This window comes from Macrobrachium nipponense, chromosome 3 (genome assembly GCF_015104395.2).
Source record: "Macrobrachium nipponense isolate FS-2020 chromosome 3, ASM1510439v2, whole genome shotgun sequence".
Taxonomy (NCBI): Eukaryota; Metazoa; Arthropoda; class Malacostraca; order Decapoda; family Palaemonidae; genus Macrobrachium; species Macrobrachium nipponense.
In genome coordinates, this window is record NC_087202.1 from 109,984,952 (window position 1) to 110,002,441 (window position 17,490).

General features: G+C 43.6%; 1 protein-coding gene across 5 annotated transcripts in view; it reads right to left on the bottom strand.

The window, feature by feature from the left end:
* Nucleotides 1–17,490, bottom strand: part of LOC135221954 (ubiquitin-protein ligase E3A-like) — a 173,256-nt gene that overhangs the window by 48,625 nt on the left and 107,141 nt on the right. The window lies entirely within an intron of this gene.

Sequence of the window (17,490 nt, forward strand, 5' to 3'; positions counted from 1 at the left end):
ATTCTCCTTGGAAATTTTGTTCTAGTACTTATTATAATAATGTAAACAAATAATATGTTGTAGGGTCCCATGCAGACCCAAACCTTCATCTCACCTGGCATGTACATGAGAAACAGCATACATTACCATCGTTTGTACATATATTTTCATTCATATTATTATGTTAAATTTATCATCATTGCCATATGCATTACAATGGAATGTCAGCACTTCAGCCATATGTACCAAAGTTCACTTGTGTCTTATATATCGGTTTATGTCTCTTTCCATTCATCAACAAACACAAGTTTGTTGATGGATGGTTCACCTCGTATCAGGCACTACATTTCCACTGACAAGAGCTATAGATCTGTTTTTTGTTGTTTGAATAAATTAGTAAGTTTGAAGATGCTGCCTCTTACTCATGCTACAGTGGTGCCAATGGAGATGACCAGTCCACCCAATCCAAACAATGCCAATCTCCAGCGACGCCATCACCACCGCCTCTATACGTCTACCTCCATTTATGCCCCACAACTCAGGAGCTTGGTTCTTCAGGGTGGAGACAATCTTCCACTCAAAGAAAATGACCTCCTCAGCTCAGCATGCAAAGCAGATGCCATCCTCAAATTCCTGCCAGGTGACATTTTTAGCAAGTCGCAGGATGGCTAGCAGAACTTTGAACCCATCTCTTAAAAATTGCTGAAGAGCCCAGCTGAAGTCATTCTTTAGCACATCACTCACCCTAAGAGCCAAGAAATTCCTCAAAAATGTGAGGGCAACCATAGAAGACAAGCAGCCATCACGTCTACAAACAGTTACGGTGGCTCATAAAACTACCTGCCACAGATGGCCTACCCGAGCCAACCCTGGATCTTGTGAGAGAAGTCCTTCTCGCAAAACTGGCCTGCTAAACACTGGCGGCCATGACCAATGCCTCCACCATGAAAGCTGAAGCATTCCTGAAACTGGCTGATGCAATGCACATGACCCAGAAAAAGGCAGAGCCCACACAGCCATCAACAGCAGCAGTAGCACAACAGTCCCAGCAGTCAACAAACACGGAATCCGACAATGACCCAGAGGGACCGGCGGCCCCATCCACAAATGAAACTTCCCCGAGCAATTCATCAAGGGGAAGACCAGACAGAAGAAAGACAAACCACCAGAAGGAATGTGCTACTTTCATTGGAGATTTGGAAAGAAGGCCAACAAATGTGACGAAGACTGCCTGTTTTAAAAAAAGTATGCAAGAGAGTCACAACCACAACCCAACCAACTAAATGTCAGCGGTGAACAGACCAGTTGCCTCGTACAGGAAACTGTGCCTGCTCACAGCTGTCTCCCCTCCAGGTACAAATGCAAGGACTCCACGTACTTCTTCGTCAGGGACAAAAGGTCAAACAGAATTCCTCGTTGACACTGGGCCACGCAAATCATTTGTGCCAGCCAACCGGCACAAACGACTCGACCCCACTCCACCCACCAACCTGAACGTATCCACTGCCAGTGGAGCACTACTCAAGATGTACGGGAACTGGGATATGAGCATAACATTCAACAGGAACTGGGATATGAGCACATCATTCAACAGGAAAGACTATAATTGGACCTTCATCACAGATGTAATGTTAGCGCTTTTAGGAGCAGACTTCCTAAAGCACACAACAGACTAGTGAACATAGCATCAAAACAACTGATCCCAAAAACAACTCTGGCATCATCTCATCAACAGCTGCATAGAAGAGCCACCACCGCACGGTCAACGGAACAGCAGAGACAACAAACAGGCCTCGTCACAACAGCTACCCAACCGCCAGAAATACGGTGACTTCTATAAGACTACCAAAAGGTTTTCAAAGATGGCCTTCTGCATGACTTAACCAAACCAGCAAAACACAACATCCAGCACCACATAGAAACGGAAGGCCCCCCTAATCCACTCACACTTCAAACGTTTAGCCCCAGAAAGGCTCGGCTATGCCAAACAGGTATTCAAGGAAATGGAAAGAACGTGGGAGTATGCCAACCCCTTCACATGGTACCAAAGCCTGACAGAACATGACCCTCATTCAGAACCACCGGCGGCTAAATGTCAAAACAAAGCCAGACAGATACCTGTTGCCCAACATAGCAGACATAACCAACCGGATGAATAGAGCAAAGATCTCCATCAAAAGAGACCTGCTGAAAGGATACTTCCAAGTTCCAATAGCGAAGGAAGATATTGAAAAGACCATGATCATTACCCCGTTCAGCACCTACACATTTACCTACAGATGTTTCAGCCTCCACAACACAGGGGCAACCTTCCAAAGACTTACTGACAAACCACTCAGCAACTTCCCTTCTACGTGGTCTAAGTAGACAACATCCTCATATTTAGCCCTAACCTTGAGCAGCATGTTAAGGACGTCAAAAGAGTACTACAAATACCTAAAGAAAACAGACTCGTAGTAAGGGAAGGCAAATTGGCAAAGAAAACTGGAATTCTTGGGACATCAAGTAAGCCCAGACAATGTTAAAACGCCTACCTGAGAAATTAGAAGGAATCACCAACTTCCCAAAACCAACAATTAAAGCAGTAAAAGAATTTTCCGGACTGATTAACTATTATCACAGATTTATTCCTAATACTGCTAAAATCATGAGTCCCATTTACCAATGCCTAAAAGAAAAACTGAAAAAATTAAGTTGGTCAAAAGATCAAGATACATAATGCATCTCTTTCCGCAAAACAATAACTTAGGCACCATTAATAGTTCCTCTACCCCATAGGTCACTAACTTTGAGCAGGACACAGATGATGGTCATCATCCGCTGGCATTCTTCAGCATGAAGTTAACAACAATGGAACAGAAATACTCTACCTTTGAGGGGGAGCTCCTTCCTAGCAGACCACAAAGCCATCCATCACTTCTGCCACATGCTTGAGGAATGACAGTTCATCATACAAACAGACCACCAACCCTTGGTGCACGCCTTCACAAAGACAGCAGACGCATGGTCAGCACAGCAACAGCATCACCTATCAGCAATGGCTGAACATTCCTGCACCATCAAATACTTGAAGGGTTCAGCAAACACTGTGGCAGACACACTATCACGAAACTGTGTCAACACCATCTACCTCAGGATAGCCTATCCTGTAACAGGAGAGGTGCAAAGAAACAAAGTGGACCTACAATGAATTCAGCTGGGCATCCCCACCCTATGTGAAGCAACCTGTCAATCAACAATGGAGAGATGACCATCACCTGCTTGCCAGAAAGCCTCATAAGAAAAGCCTTCACCCTCGCCCACAACCTGTCCCACCCATGAGGCCAGTCAGCTCCCTGAATTTTAGCAGAACAATACATCTAGTGGGGAATGAAAAAGGACATAAAAACTGGACTACAGAAAGCATCCAGTGTCAGACGTCAAAAATCACAAGACAGGTAGAAAGCAGAATAGGAGAGTTCTACACACACCAATTATTCACCCACATCGTCAATACAGTAGGACCCCTAGCCCCCTCCGAGTGATACAAGGAGTTACAAGGCTTAGGATGTCTCAAAGACTTGTTAGTCCATCCGAGGAGACATCGTGTGCTCACTTATCTCTATGAGCAGGTTTTACTATTCATTCACAGTGTCCTAATGATTTTATTTACCTTTCTTTTAAACTCTTCCATACTGTTGCTGTTTACAACTTCTGGTGGCAGTGTATTCCATGTGTTGCATATCTTGTATGTAAAGAAGTTCCCACAGTGGGATGTGTTATATCTCTTCAGTTCTAGTTTCCATCCATTATTTCTTGTACGGTTATCGTTTAGTGCAAAGAGGTTACTGTCTACTTTTGTTATGCCTTTCAGCATTTTAAATGTTTCTATTAGTTGTCCTCACAATCATCGTGTTTCTAAGCCATACATGTTCAGGCTCTCTAGTGGTCTTGGGTAACCTATTTGCCTGATGGATGGAATTAACTTTGTGGCTCTTACTTATACCCCTTCTAATCTATTTATGTCTTTTCTTAGTGTTGGTGACCACAACTGTACTGCATATTCAAGATGAAGTCTAACTGCTGATGTGTAGATCTGCAGCACCATTTCCTTGTTTCTGTATCTGAACTGCCTCTTTATGTATCCCACTAGTTTCTGTGCCTTCTTTTCAGCTTTTATGAATGTTTTGTGGATTTTAAGTCCTTGGTAATAATGATTCCAAGGTCCTCCTCTTGTTCTACACTATTTATGTCATTTCCAAGCAGCATGTAGCTGGCATGAGGGTTGCTTGTTCCTATTTGTAACACTTAATACTTATCCACGTTAAAAGGCATTTGCCATTTTTTTTACAACTCTCCTATTCTCATTAGGTCATTTCTTAAACTTTCCACTGCATCTGGGTCTGCTGCATTTACACCTAGTTTGGTGTCATCTGCAAATTTGGCTATCCTGCTAGTTAAGCCTACATCAATGTCATTAATGTAAATAAAAAACAAGAGAGGGACAAGGACAGAACCCTGAGGAACTCCGCTTGTTACATCTGCCCATTCTGATTCTTCACCATTTATTACAACTCTCTGTTTTCTAAAGTTAGCCACTTTGATCTAATCCACTATTTCTCCTACAATTCCTCAAGCTCTTACTTGTGTGGAACCATGTCAAAGGCCTTTTGGAAATCTAAGTAGAGTATGTATATCTATTGCTCTGTATACAACAGTCATAAATACCAAGCATGTTATGAAAACACTCCAAGAGGTTTGATAGGCAGGATCTGTTTTGTTTGAAACCGTATTGGCTGTTTAACAAGTTGTTTCTATCTATGTGATCCACAATTTGATCTGCAATTATGGACTAAAAAATCTAGCAAACGACCAACATTAGGCAGATTGGTCTACAATTTCCCGGTTCTTCTCTTGGACCTTTTTTGTAAACTGGGGCACAATACCTAGTTTCTATCCTTTTGGTGCCTTTATTTGTTCAGCACTTTTTCTGAAGTTTATATAGGTGAAGATTGATCTCCTCTTTTAGCTCTTTAATTTCTCTTGTACGAATCCCATACAAGCCAGGAGATTTGAACTTGTCGAGTTTGTCTATTTTGTTTTTAATGTCCTTTTCTGTAAATATTATTTTGCCCAATGGTTCTGCCCCTTCATATTTAATAGCAGGTTCCAGTATTGAGGTAGTGTCTTCAATTGTGAATACACTAGTAAAAAACTTATTCAATAACTTTGCTTTTTCCAAATCTGAGTTCACCAGGTTACCTCTTGTCCCTTAGGGGACTTATGCTATTTTTTATTGGTTTCTTACTACAGGCAGTCCCTGGGTTACGACAGGTTCAGCTTAAGACGTTCCAAGGTTAAGGCGCTTTTCAATTATATTCATCAGAAATTATTTCCAGGATTACAAAGCCTACAACCCTCATTTGGCAGAAGAAATATGACACCAAAAATGCAAAATAATCAATATTTGAAGGTTTTTTTATGAAAAATGCAATAAGAATGCAGTTTTACATAGTTTTCAATGCCCCCAAAGTATTAAAAATGAAATTTTCATTATTAAAATGAAGTTTTATTGTATACTTACCGAACAATTATAGAGCCGTGATTTCCACGAGCGGCAGGATACTAAATTCAAATTTACGCGTCGCGTCGCAACACTGGTGGTGATGAACGTCATCTCCCTCCACTTGCGGGAGAACCAGGTACAACTGCCCAGGTGAATCCAATTCTTTTCTGTCCGCCCGTCCGTCGACCTCCAAGGGGAGGATTTTGGGGTGGGTATAATCATAATTGTTTTGGAATGGTAAGTAACAATGCAAATCTTCATTTTAATAATGAAAATTTCATTTTTATTGTAGTGTCTTACCGAACAATTATAGAGCTGATTACACATTTATGGGAAGGTGGGATTCAGTGGACCACTAGTATTTTTAAATGGTTACATTTATTGCAATACCAGTAAACACTCAAGGTGTCTGTTGTATCTTACCTTGTAAGAGAGCTACAGCAGACTGTTACTGCCTCTGGTCGGTGCTCTTCTTACTATTGTAGAGGAATTGGAATTTGACCAAAGTTAGCCTCTACAGGAGTGGAATCCTTCCGTAGTTTTCAAGCGAGTCAAGGCTGACTGACGGAGGATAGTACAACAAAAGATTGCCCTTGCCCTGGGCTAAGACCAGAAATTCAATCATACAAAACATTTGTCACCAACACCAGATTTAAAAACTATATACCCAACCATTGTAAAATCTGACCTAACAGACTGGTGAGTATCCCAGGTACTCAGTACCCCCAGCTTCCCTTGAACTCGACAACCTATTCAAGGTGAAAAGTTAGCATAGAGGTGACGACCCCTGCTGCCGTTTCTCCCAACACCATGCCAGAAACCGCCACCGGACCTAACGATTTACAATTCTCGAAACCGTTTCTATCTCTTTGAGATAATGACTCGCAAAAACCGAATTCGATCTCCAGAACGTGCTCTGAAGAATCGAAGCTAAAGATAAATTCTTTCTGAATGCTAAAGAAGTTGCCACTGCTCTAACCTCGTGAGCTTTAACTCTCAGAAACGGAAAGATTGTCGTTCTCGACTGCGAGTTGAGCTTCCCTGATAAGCTCTCTAATAAAGAACGATATAGCATTCTTAGAAAGAGGACGAGAGGGATTTTGAACCGAGGTCCAGAGCTTAGAAGATTGTCCTCTAATACCTTAGTGGCAACAGATACTGCTTAATAGCCCTGACTGGACATAAGAGCCTTTCTTCCTCCTCATGTCCAACCAAATCAGATAAGTTCCTTACCACAAAACTCCTCGGCCAAGGATTAGAAGGATTCTCATTTTTGGCTAGAAAGGTCAAAGATACCGAAAATACAGCATTGCCTTGAGAGAAACCGACTCTTTTTGTCTATAGCGTGGCAATTCGCTGACACGCTTAGCCAGAAGCTAGTGCAATAAGAAAAAGTGCTTCTTAGTCAAGTTCTGAGTGAAGCCGACTTCAAAGGCTCAAACGGTGGCCCCATGAGGAAACTTAAGCACCCACTCTAAGTTTCCAAGCCACTGTATCTTGCGGGAGCTTAGTGGTTTCGAAAGACCTAATGAGGTCCGACAGATCTGAATTGGAGGAAATATCCAAACCTCGATGTCGAAAAACCGAAGAGAGCATGGCTCTATATCCTCTGATCGTCGAAGGAGCCAGTTTCCTTAGAGTTCCTAAGAAATAGAAGAAAATCTGCTATTTCTGTTAAAGAGGGTCACAAGTGAGGAACTTTAGCACTTATAACCACCACTCTTGAAGTTCTCCAATTCCCTGATGATTTGTTTAGAAGACTCTATCCTACAATGAGGCATAGTTCTGCAGCTCTTCTTGAAAATCCTTTCGCTCTGACAAGATTCCGGACAGTCTGAACCCTGTCAGAGCTAGAGCGGACAAGTTTTGGTGGAACCTCTTGAAGTGAGGTTGTTTGAGAAGCCACTTCTCTGGAGGAAGAAGTCTGGGGAAGTCTACTAACAACTGGAGAAGGTCCGGGAACCACTCTTTCCTGGGCCAAAAGGGAGCGATTAACGTTAGTGTTACATTGCTGTGCGACATGAACTTGTTCAGCACCTCTCTTATTAGACCGAACGGAGGGAATGCATAAGCTTCCAGACCCGACCAATCCAACAGCATTGCGTCCACCGACCAAGCTAGAGGATCTGGGACTGGAGAACAAAAGAGAGGAAGACGGTTGTTCCTTGATGTCGCGAACAGGTCTATTGACGGTCGTCCCCAAAGGCGCCAAAGTTTCTGACAAATCTTGTTGTCCAAAGTCCACTCCAGAGGTACACTTGCTGTTGACGACTTAACTCGTCCGCCAGGACGTTCATCTTTCCGAACAAATCTCGGGACTAGCTGAACCTTCGCTTCGTTTGACCACAGGAGGAGATCCTTGGCTACTTCGTACAGAGAAAGACTGAGTCCCCCCGTTTCCAGCACGTACGAGAGAGCCGTGGAGTTGTCGGAATGCACTGCCACTACTCGACCTTCTACTAAGCTCCGAAACTGTCTGAGCCCCAAGAAAATTGCTAACAGTTCCTTTACATTTATGTGGAACTTCTTCTCCTTCTCCGACCAAGCTCCTGAAGTCCGTTGATTTCCCAGTAGGGCTCCCCAACCTGTGTCCGATGCGTCGGAAAAGAACTGTAGGTTCGGGAGGATGGGTGTCGTAAATCTAACCCTTCTTCCAACCTTGCTCGAGAGAGCCACCACCTTAGGTCCTCTTTTATTTGATCTGTGACAGGAGGAAAGGTAATCGAGGTCTGGTTGTGTCTTTCCTGCACCAAGAGGCTCTCAGGAAAAAAACTGCAGAGGTCTCATGTGCAGTCTTCCCAACGTCACAAATTTCTCCACTGACGTCAATTTGCCCAGGAGCCTCATCCACTGATTGCAGAACTTACCTTTTGTCCAAGAACTCCTGAACTGTCTCCAGACAGCCTTGAACCCTCTTCGGGGACAGAAAAGCCCGAAACTTGAGCATTCAGAATCATCCCCAAATAAAGGATGCTCTGAGATGGAACAACTGGGACTTCTCTGTTGTTGACCAGAATTCCTAACTTTCTGGCAAGATCCAGAGTTGTTCAAGGTCCTTCATGCACCGACTCTCTGATTCCGACCGGAGAAGCCAATCGTCCAGATAGAGGGAGATTCTTACTCCTAATATGTGCAGCCAGCTTCCTATCGGGATAGACCCTGGTGAAAACTTGAGGAGCGGTTGCTAGTCCGAAGCAAAGCGCCCGAAACTGAAACACCTTGCCTTCGAACATGAACCTCAGGTACTTCCGAGATTCGCGATGTATCGGAATGTGAAAATAAGCGTCTTGCATGTCCAGAGAGAACCATCCAATCCCCCTGTCTGATGGACTCCAGAAACCGACCGAGTGGTCTCCATATGAAATTTTGTTTTCTGGACATGCAAGTTCAGGGCGCTCACATCCAAAAACCGGCCTCCAGCCCTCTGATGACTTGGGAACTACAAAAAGGCGATTGTAAAAGCCTGGAGGAAAATCCCCTTCTATCTGTTCTATCGCTTCTTTGAGAACAGCGCTTCCACTTCTGCGGCTAGCGCCAGAAATTTGTCTGAGCCCGGAGAGTATGCCTGGAATGGAATTGGCACAGGTGAGAGCGAGGGAGGTGAAACGAGAGGAATACGATAGCCGAACTTGAGTACTTGCACTACCCAGGCTTCTGCTCCTCTGTTTTCCCATTCCTCCCAAAACAGAGCCAGCCTGGCCTCCCACTGGTGCATGAAGAACCGAGCTTTCATTGGAAGGTTTGTTAACCTTGGCCGAGGCCTTAGACTGAGGTCGCAAATTCGACTTCGGCCGAAAGAAGCGCTTGGGTTTTCTCCCTCGAAAAGGCACTTGGGCCAGAGGAGAAAACCGAAGGAACAGTCTCCACAGGAGCTTTAGGTCTCTAGTAGACTGTGCCAGTAAATCCGAAGTAGATTTCTTATCTAGCGCAGACGAAATTGACAACACTACATCGTCTGGAAAGAGGTTATCTTTCACAAAAGGAGCAAACAAGAGAGCAGACTTCTGTTGGGAAGTAACCCTTTTAGAAGCAAAGGAGCACCAAAGTTGCCTTTCTTAAGGGTACCAAAGGCGATGAGCGAAGCTAACTCATCACATCCATCCCTAATGGATTTGTCCCGCACAGGACAGAACACCAATCCAATCCTCCGCTAACTCCTGAGAAAGAGAAGGACAGTCTTCGATCTTGGCCGCTAAAGCGCCAATAGTTCCAATCAAGGAAGCTAAAGACTTCCAAAAGTTTAAATTGATTCTTTACAACGTGGTCCAACTCAGGCGCTGTAAAGAAAACTTTCGCTGCGGCGAAAGCAGATCTTCTAGAGGAGTCGATTAAACTGGAGAAGTCTCCCTGGGAGGAGGCAGAAACTCCCAGAGAAGGAGCTTCCCCAGTTACATAAAACCTATACCTCTTACGAAGCAACTTAGAGGGAGGGTAAGCAAAAAGAGCCTTCCCTAAGTCTCTTTTCATAGACTCCATTTCTCAGTCTCTTTCAACGAATGTCTAACCGCTTTAGATAGAACAAGTTTTGGGAGGAGAGGGTCTGAAGTTTTCCTCCTCATCAAAAAAGTCGAAGTTGGGGAGCGCGGAGCCGCTTCTCAAAATAATCTGGATAAGATACCAGAAGAAATCTAAGGAGACGTGAATAACACGAGAGGTGATGTGAATCCTCCTCCTCTACTTCTTCTTCATTCTCCGATACCGCCGAAGAAGTAGACGGAACTACAACCGGATCTGAAGGTTTCGAACCACCCTTGGACTCATTCATCCGTTGGTTAACATCTCTAACTGCTTGCGCAAAGGCGCCAGAGACGAATCAAAAACAGTTAACGTAGGCTTGGAAGAGCCTAAATGTTCAGCAGGAGGCGGAAAAACTACTTGCGCCTCGCTCGGAGCCGCCGAAATTCGAGGCGAAACAGGCGCATCAGGCGTAACAGACGAAAAAGCGCCTAAAGAAACACCCTTAGAACTGCTAGCTACAGCACTAAAACCACAATCTTTACTAGTAGATGGAGCCGAAAAAGGCACAGATTGAGGCGACGAACGAGCCGCTAACGGCCGCGGCGCAACCCTACTCTCAGGTCTCCTTCATACCGCTTACTGGAGGAGGCGAAGAATCGGCGCCTGAACGCCTCTTTAAGGGACGCGAAACAGGCGAATCTCGCCAAGAGCGCCGCGCGACCGGGAGACGAATCGCTTGAATCATTCGAAAGGCGTCTGACTGCAACACCTTTCCAACGCTTAAACCGAGCCCTGTTGAGGCGCAACAGCTCAACAAGAGAGGCGCCTGTCTGTGGGCAATCCCGATCGACTCCCTTGGGACTTCCGGTATGTCTTCTCCCCGGTGCGGGGGAGCTGGACAGTGACCTTTGTCTAGGAGACTGTCAGGACAGACAGACGCACCCTCAACTACACTCTTACCTAAAGCCGCTTTCTCCAAAAACGTCTTAACTGAATTACCAAGTTGCAAAACCGTATTCGCAGTACCGAAAATTTCTGATCTAACCTCGATTCCGACTGGCAATGGTGTCGGAAGAAACTACACGGGAAGCCGGAGAAGTGGATTAGTAGGAGGAATAGGAGGTGTAGTTAAAGGAGACATAACAATTTGAGGAGAAACAGAAGGAACAGATGCATCGCAAGACGAAGCAGAGCTAAGTCTACTTTCCCTAAGCGTTGCTTTTCTAATTCTGTCTTTAGCTAATTCTCCGAGTATGAACTAAAAAAACTTCCATTGAGAATCAGTCCAATCACTACACTCGTTACATGTTCGATCTGCTGAACAAACTGTCCCCTACACTTAAAACACAATTTAGTGTGAGAATCATACTCTAACTTGGATAATCTAGTTTTACATCCTGAGATGCAAAACCTAACTCCCGACGGACTAGAATCCGACATGGCAACGCCTAAATAAAAAGCAAAATAACAACAACGCCAAAAAAGAGTACTTCACCAATTCCGAAGATCCAATCCACAAGAAAAAAAAGCGAAGCAAAGTCATCCAACCGCACCGACCACCGATGTTCACCGGACGCCGGCAGGAAAAGAATTGAATTCACCTGGGCAGTTGTACCTGGTTCTCCCGCGAGTGGAGGGAGATGACGTCATCACCACCAGTGTTGGCGACGCCGACGCGCTAAATTTGAATTTAGTATCCTGCCGCTCGTGGAAATCACGGCTCTATAATTGTTCGGTAAGACACTACAATAAAAGTTAGGTTTTCTTAGGATTTTTTACGATGTTGCAGCTTACGACGATTTTCGGCTTACAACACGTCTCAAGAACGGAACCCCCGTCGTTGCCCAGGGACTGCCTGTATTAGCTAGCATGCGCAAAGAATTCTTTTTGGGTTTTCTTTACAAACTGATCCAACTCTCTTATCCTCATTTATATTGGCATTTCTTACTAATTTGTCCACCAATCTACAGTTCTTTATGCCTGCTTGCTTCTATTAGTGTTGGATGAGGGTTTATTGATTTTATTTCTCTGCTGAACCATTTTGGCTGAGGGTTGCCATTTGTTAGTATTTGCCTAAATGGTATACATCTAGAGCTCCTTTCTGTGTATTCCTCGTGAAAGCTTTCCCAATGCTTATAGATACCTGTGTTCTCGTCGTACTCTAGATTTTTAACGTACACCTTTAGCTTTTTTAGATCTTGTCGATGGTAGTCTAATCTCATTAATATCTTTTTGTTTTCTTATGTTGAACATTAATTTGAAATGAGATAATTTCATGGTCTCTTTTGCCTAGATTTGCACCTACTGAAAGGTAAGATACTAGATTATCTTCTGTTGATAGGGCGATATCTAGTATGTTGTTTCCTCTAGTGGGTTTGTCAACCCATTGGTGGAGAAATTCATTTTTTACAAATTTTAAGTCTCTTTCCTTCTACGTTTGATGCGGAGGTCATCGTGTCCCAATGTACTGCTGCATTGAATTCTCCCATTATTATGCAGAGTTTGTTGTTTTATCTCTTGTCCTAGTAGTGCATACAGCTCCTCATCAGACATTTGTGATTGGTGGGGAGGTCTGTACACTAATATTAGAGTTATCTTCTACACTAATATTAAAGTTATCTTCCTCCCTAGGCTGTTCATATTGATGCCAATCACTTCTTGCATGGTTGTAATTTTACCTGTTCACCATTATCGACAGAAATACCAGGTGGCCCATAGCAACACCAATAAGGCAACAGATGGCGGAGAGTTGCATGAAAGCTCTTAACGGATGGGTCCTGCAGATCATCACGACAGGGGGGCTAACTTCTTGTTCGCCTGATGGAACGCCCTCCCAGGCAGTTTGGGGACAGAGATTACACACACAACGGCCTACAACCCAGAGGCTAACGGTATCATCAAAAGGCTTAACTGGTCATTGAAAGCATTACTCATTGCCAGATGTCAAGGGAGACTTGGAGAAAGGAGTTACCTTGGGTCTTACTGGGCCTGAGAATGACATCACACACAGCATTCAAAGCATTTCCAGCAGAAGCCCAATATGACCCAGCACTAACATTCCCGGCAGATGTCTTTCAAAATCAAATGAGCCCAATATCCCAGTCTGACAGATGTCAAGCATTAGAATGGATGTCAACCAAGACAACCTACCACATAACCAGAAAAGTGTACGTCACTAGCGAACTGCAGAAAACAAAACATGAGTTCATTTGGGTAGATCCACACCTCTCCCAAGCCTAATCGGGACCACATGACATCATCCAGAGATGACATAAAGCCTACCAGATGGCGGTGGATGGCAGGACTACACAGGTCTCCATCGACTGTCTTAAGCCAGCATACCTCCTGGACACTAACCTACAACCAAAGGCCTCTCAAAGGAGGGATACCTGTAGGGTCCCATGCGGACTCATACATCTTTGTCTCACCTGGCCAGCTAATCTCCTCACAACAAACATCACTGTGTGCCAATGCACGTATACAAGAAACATCTTTTGTACATATATTCTAATTCATATTACATATTGTTATGTTGAATGCATCATTATTACCGTATTCATTACAATGTCCGCATTTCAGCCGTATGTACTGTAACTTCAGTCATTTTGATTTATATGTATCTTTCAATCTGTCAACAAACACAAGTGATTGTGTTGTGACCTCTGTTTTGGTTCACCTCATGTTAGGGCCTACATTTCCACTCGCAAGAGATATTAACCTGTCTGCTTGTTGTCTGAATAAATTAGTAAGTTTTGTAGATGCTGCCTCTTACTCATGCCTTTGCTAGAATATAACAAAACTTTTAATAAAAAATTAATTATAATAAAATGGAGTGCCTGGACTGTATATCTATGTGATTTTTAGGTTGCATATTTTGTACTGAAACCTATGCAATGATCTGTTGGCAACAATTTGAGTGGTATCGCTGATATCTCGTAAACATAAGTACACAATCAAGTAGGTGGTGCCTACATTATTTACTAGGTGTAAATATCAGCAAAATTATGAGTGACCATTTCAAAATACAATGCAGCGGAGCTAAAAAGAAAAAAAAAAAAAGACTAGCCAAGTTTTTCTAAACATTGAATTTAACAAGACCATTGAGCCACATTTCAAGACAAACAAAAGGCTCACCCACAATAGGCAAGCAGTGAAAATTGGAGTCCATTAAAACCAAGAAAGTTGTCCAGGCAGATCACTGTGAAGTGTCAGGCAGGTGAGGAAGATCTACTAGACAGTGCTGGATAGATAAGTGAAAAGAGGACTAGAAAGGACACCCCTTAAATCAAGAAAGATACTGTGCATGATAGACAGAGGTGATTGGACAATAGGTATACCGTAAAGGGGTTCCACATGTTTCCAAGGAGGCTTCTGTGTAAACGTAAGCAGCAGCTAAAGTTGCAGAAGTTTTAAACACAAAGGGTTAATGCACAATTTGGAAGTTAAAATTATAAATATAACAATGACCAGTGCATTGTTTATTCACTAAAGCTATTCCTAGTTAGAGAAAATGGCTTAATAATAATAATAATAATAATAATAATAATAATAATAATAATAATAATAATAATAAATAATAATGTGGCGCCGTGGAGGAGTGGGTTAGGTCGTCAATAGACTTAAGTCAAGTTAAGCAACATTGGGGCTGGTCAGTCGTTGGATGGTGACCGCTCTCCTCGGCGTTGATTCCTTGGGAAAGGATCTTTACCATAATTTCCTCAGTCTACTCAGCTGTAAAGAGTACCTATCCCTGATGGGGTAGGGTCCACTATGGGTTAAATAGCAAAACTCAGCAATGATGGAAAGAAATGAAGGAATAAACGACAACAACGTAAATGGAACCTCTGGCAACAGAGGAGCTTCGTCCGGCAACCAGGTATTCAACCCAAGTTGAGGGGAGACGTCAGGTACATACTTGGAGGTCGTCATTCAGCAACTGATCACCACAACGACAGTAATCAACAGCCTGAGATTGGAGGTACAGAGGCAAAAGGGAAGATATGGACAAGAGAAGAAAATAAGGAAATATGGAGATGCTACATCAGAAGCAACCCGATGGAGAGAGGATATAGAAGAAGATTGGTCAACATCTGGAATGAGAGGAATAACACCCAAACCCCCAAACAGAGCAGGAGGCTGGCAGACCAAGTAAGGAACATAAAGAAAAGAAACTGGCTCTCCCCAACAGAAAGAGAAGAACTGGAAAGGGAAATGTCACACGACAAAACGAATTACACGAAGACGAACTGAGATACGATGCCACAGAAGACGACAGGGAGGATGAGGTATCAAACAACGACACACGAAGAAACACCGACGAAGTAACAGAGAGGACGGAATGGGTAGAAAAGATTAGACAATGGATGGAGCCAGATACCGAGAGAACAAAGATCCCCTCCATGAAAGCCTTATAACACCAAGAAATTAGGGAGAAAACAAGTGAGGTCATGAAATAATGGGCATAATACACACCACCAGTATCACAGAAACAAATAACTTTGACATATGCAGGAGCAAGATTAGTAGCAGAACTGATGGGGATTCGAACACCAACACCACCAGCACAACCTTCGAACACCAACACCACCAGCACAACCAACCCAACAGAAACCAAAACAGCAACCTCCTTGGAAAAGGCGCCTGGAAAAGCAAATCATGGTGATGAGATCTGACTTGAGTAAACTGAAAGAGATGGCAGAAAAATGGCTAAGAAGCAAGAAAACAAGGGAAGAACTCAACGAGAAATACAAAGTACAAAAGAGGGACTAAACAACACAATAGAAGATGTAAAAAATTATTGTTATATACAATAAAGTTTGTTCATACTTACCTGGCAGATATATATATAGCTGTATTCTCCGACGTCCGACAGAATTTCAAACTCCCGGCACACGCAGTGGGCGGCCAGGTGGTTAGTACCCATTCCCGCCGCTGGAGGCGGATATCAGGATCATTCCCATTTTCTATTCAGATTTTTCATACCACTGTCCCCTGAGGGGAGGTGGGTGGGTACTTTAAATTTAATTATATATCTGCCAGGTAAGTATGAACAAACTTTATTGTATCATAACAATAACATTTTGTTCATGAACTTACCTGTCAGATATATATATAGCTTGAATCCCACCATTGGAGGTGGGAAGGGACAGAATAGAAGGATTTAGGAAACACCTCAAGTGCAGATGATTGACATCTTGATTCCTTACCTGTTAGCATAGCTGACTTCTTGATTACTGTCACCGAAGTCTGCTTTTGCTTTACTAGAGTTGCCAACAAGGTAGTGACCTGTGTAGTTGGTGGGCGCTCTAGATGATCTGTCAACGGGGGCGTGACCACAATGTGACTAGACCATATTGACCATACTGTGGAGGGCAACGAAGCTAAAAACCACCACCTGACCTAACCTATCGAAGTTAGTCCCATAACTTCTAGGCTAAAGAAGGGAAAGCGCCTCAAGCAACCAACCCTTCAACCATAAACCAACACAAAATTAAAAGCACACCTACCACCCCTTTTCTATAGGATAGTATTTGTGCTGCTCCTGCCCCAACACCATTTCTGCGGATATGTATGGTCCTAGCGACTCGCAGTTCTCATATGCCGTCTTCACATCCCGCAGGTAATGTGAAGCAAACACAGAGTTGCTTCGCCAAAAAGTAGCGCTAATGATATCATTAAGTGCCATATTCTTTCGAAATGCCATTGAAGTCGCAACAGCTCTCACTTCATGGGCTTTTATTTTCAAAAGCTTCATATCACCCCATCCGAGCAGGACGCATGGCCTCCCTGATGGTGCTCCGTAAAAAGAATGCCAGTGCATTCTTCGACATAGGAAAGTCGGGTCTCTTAACAGAACACCATAAGTTCTCAGAAGGACCCGACAATCTTTGGTCTTTTGCATGTAAAATTTGAGAGCCCTGACAGGGCACAGGACTCTCTCTGGCTCTTGTCCGATGAACTCTGTTAACCCCTTGATTTCAAAGGTTTTTGGCCAGGGGTTAGATGGGTTCTCATTCTTCACTAAGAAATTAGGATCCAAGGAGCACACTGCACTGTGTCCTCTGAAACCCACATCTTTACTAATTGCCTGAATTTCACTAACCCTCTTTGCCGTGGCAAGAGCAGTTAGGAAAATCGCCTTTCTAGTAGTGTCTCTCATGAGGCAGCATGCAGAGGTTCAAAGGGAGCCGACATCAAGAACCTTAGAACTACATCAAGGTTCCATGATGGAACCTTCGTTGTAGTACTTTGGTTGTCTCAAACGATCTCAAAAGATCGTGAAGATCTTTATCATTTGTCAGGTCTAATCCTCTGTGGCGGAAGACAGCTGACAGCATACTCTTGTCCTTTTATTGTGGGCACTGCTAGTTTGTCCACATTTCTCAAATGCAGGAGAAACTCAGCGATTTGGTCACAGAGGTCGTGGAGGAGGAAATACCTTTCTTCCTACACCATCTCCTGAAGATAGCCCACTTCGACTGATAACTGCTCGAGAGGAAGCTCTTCTC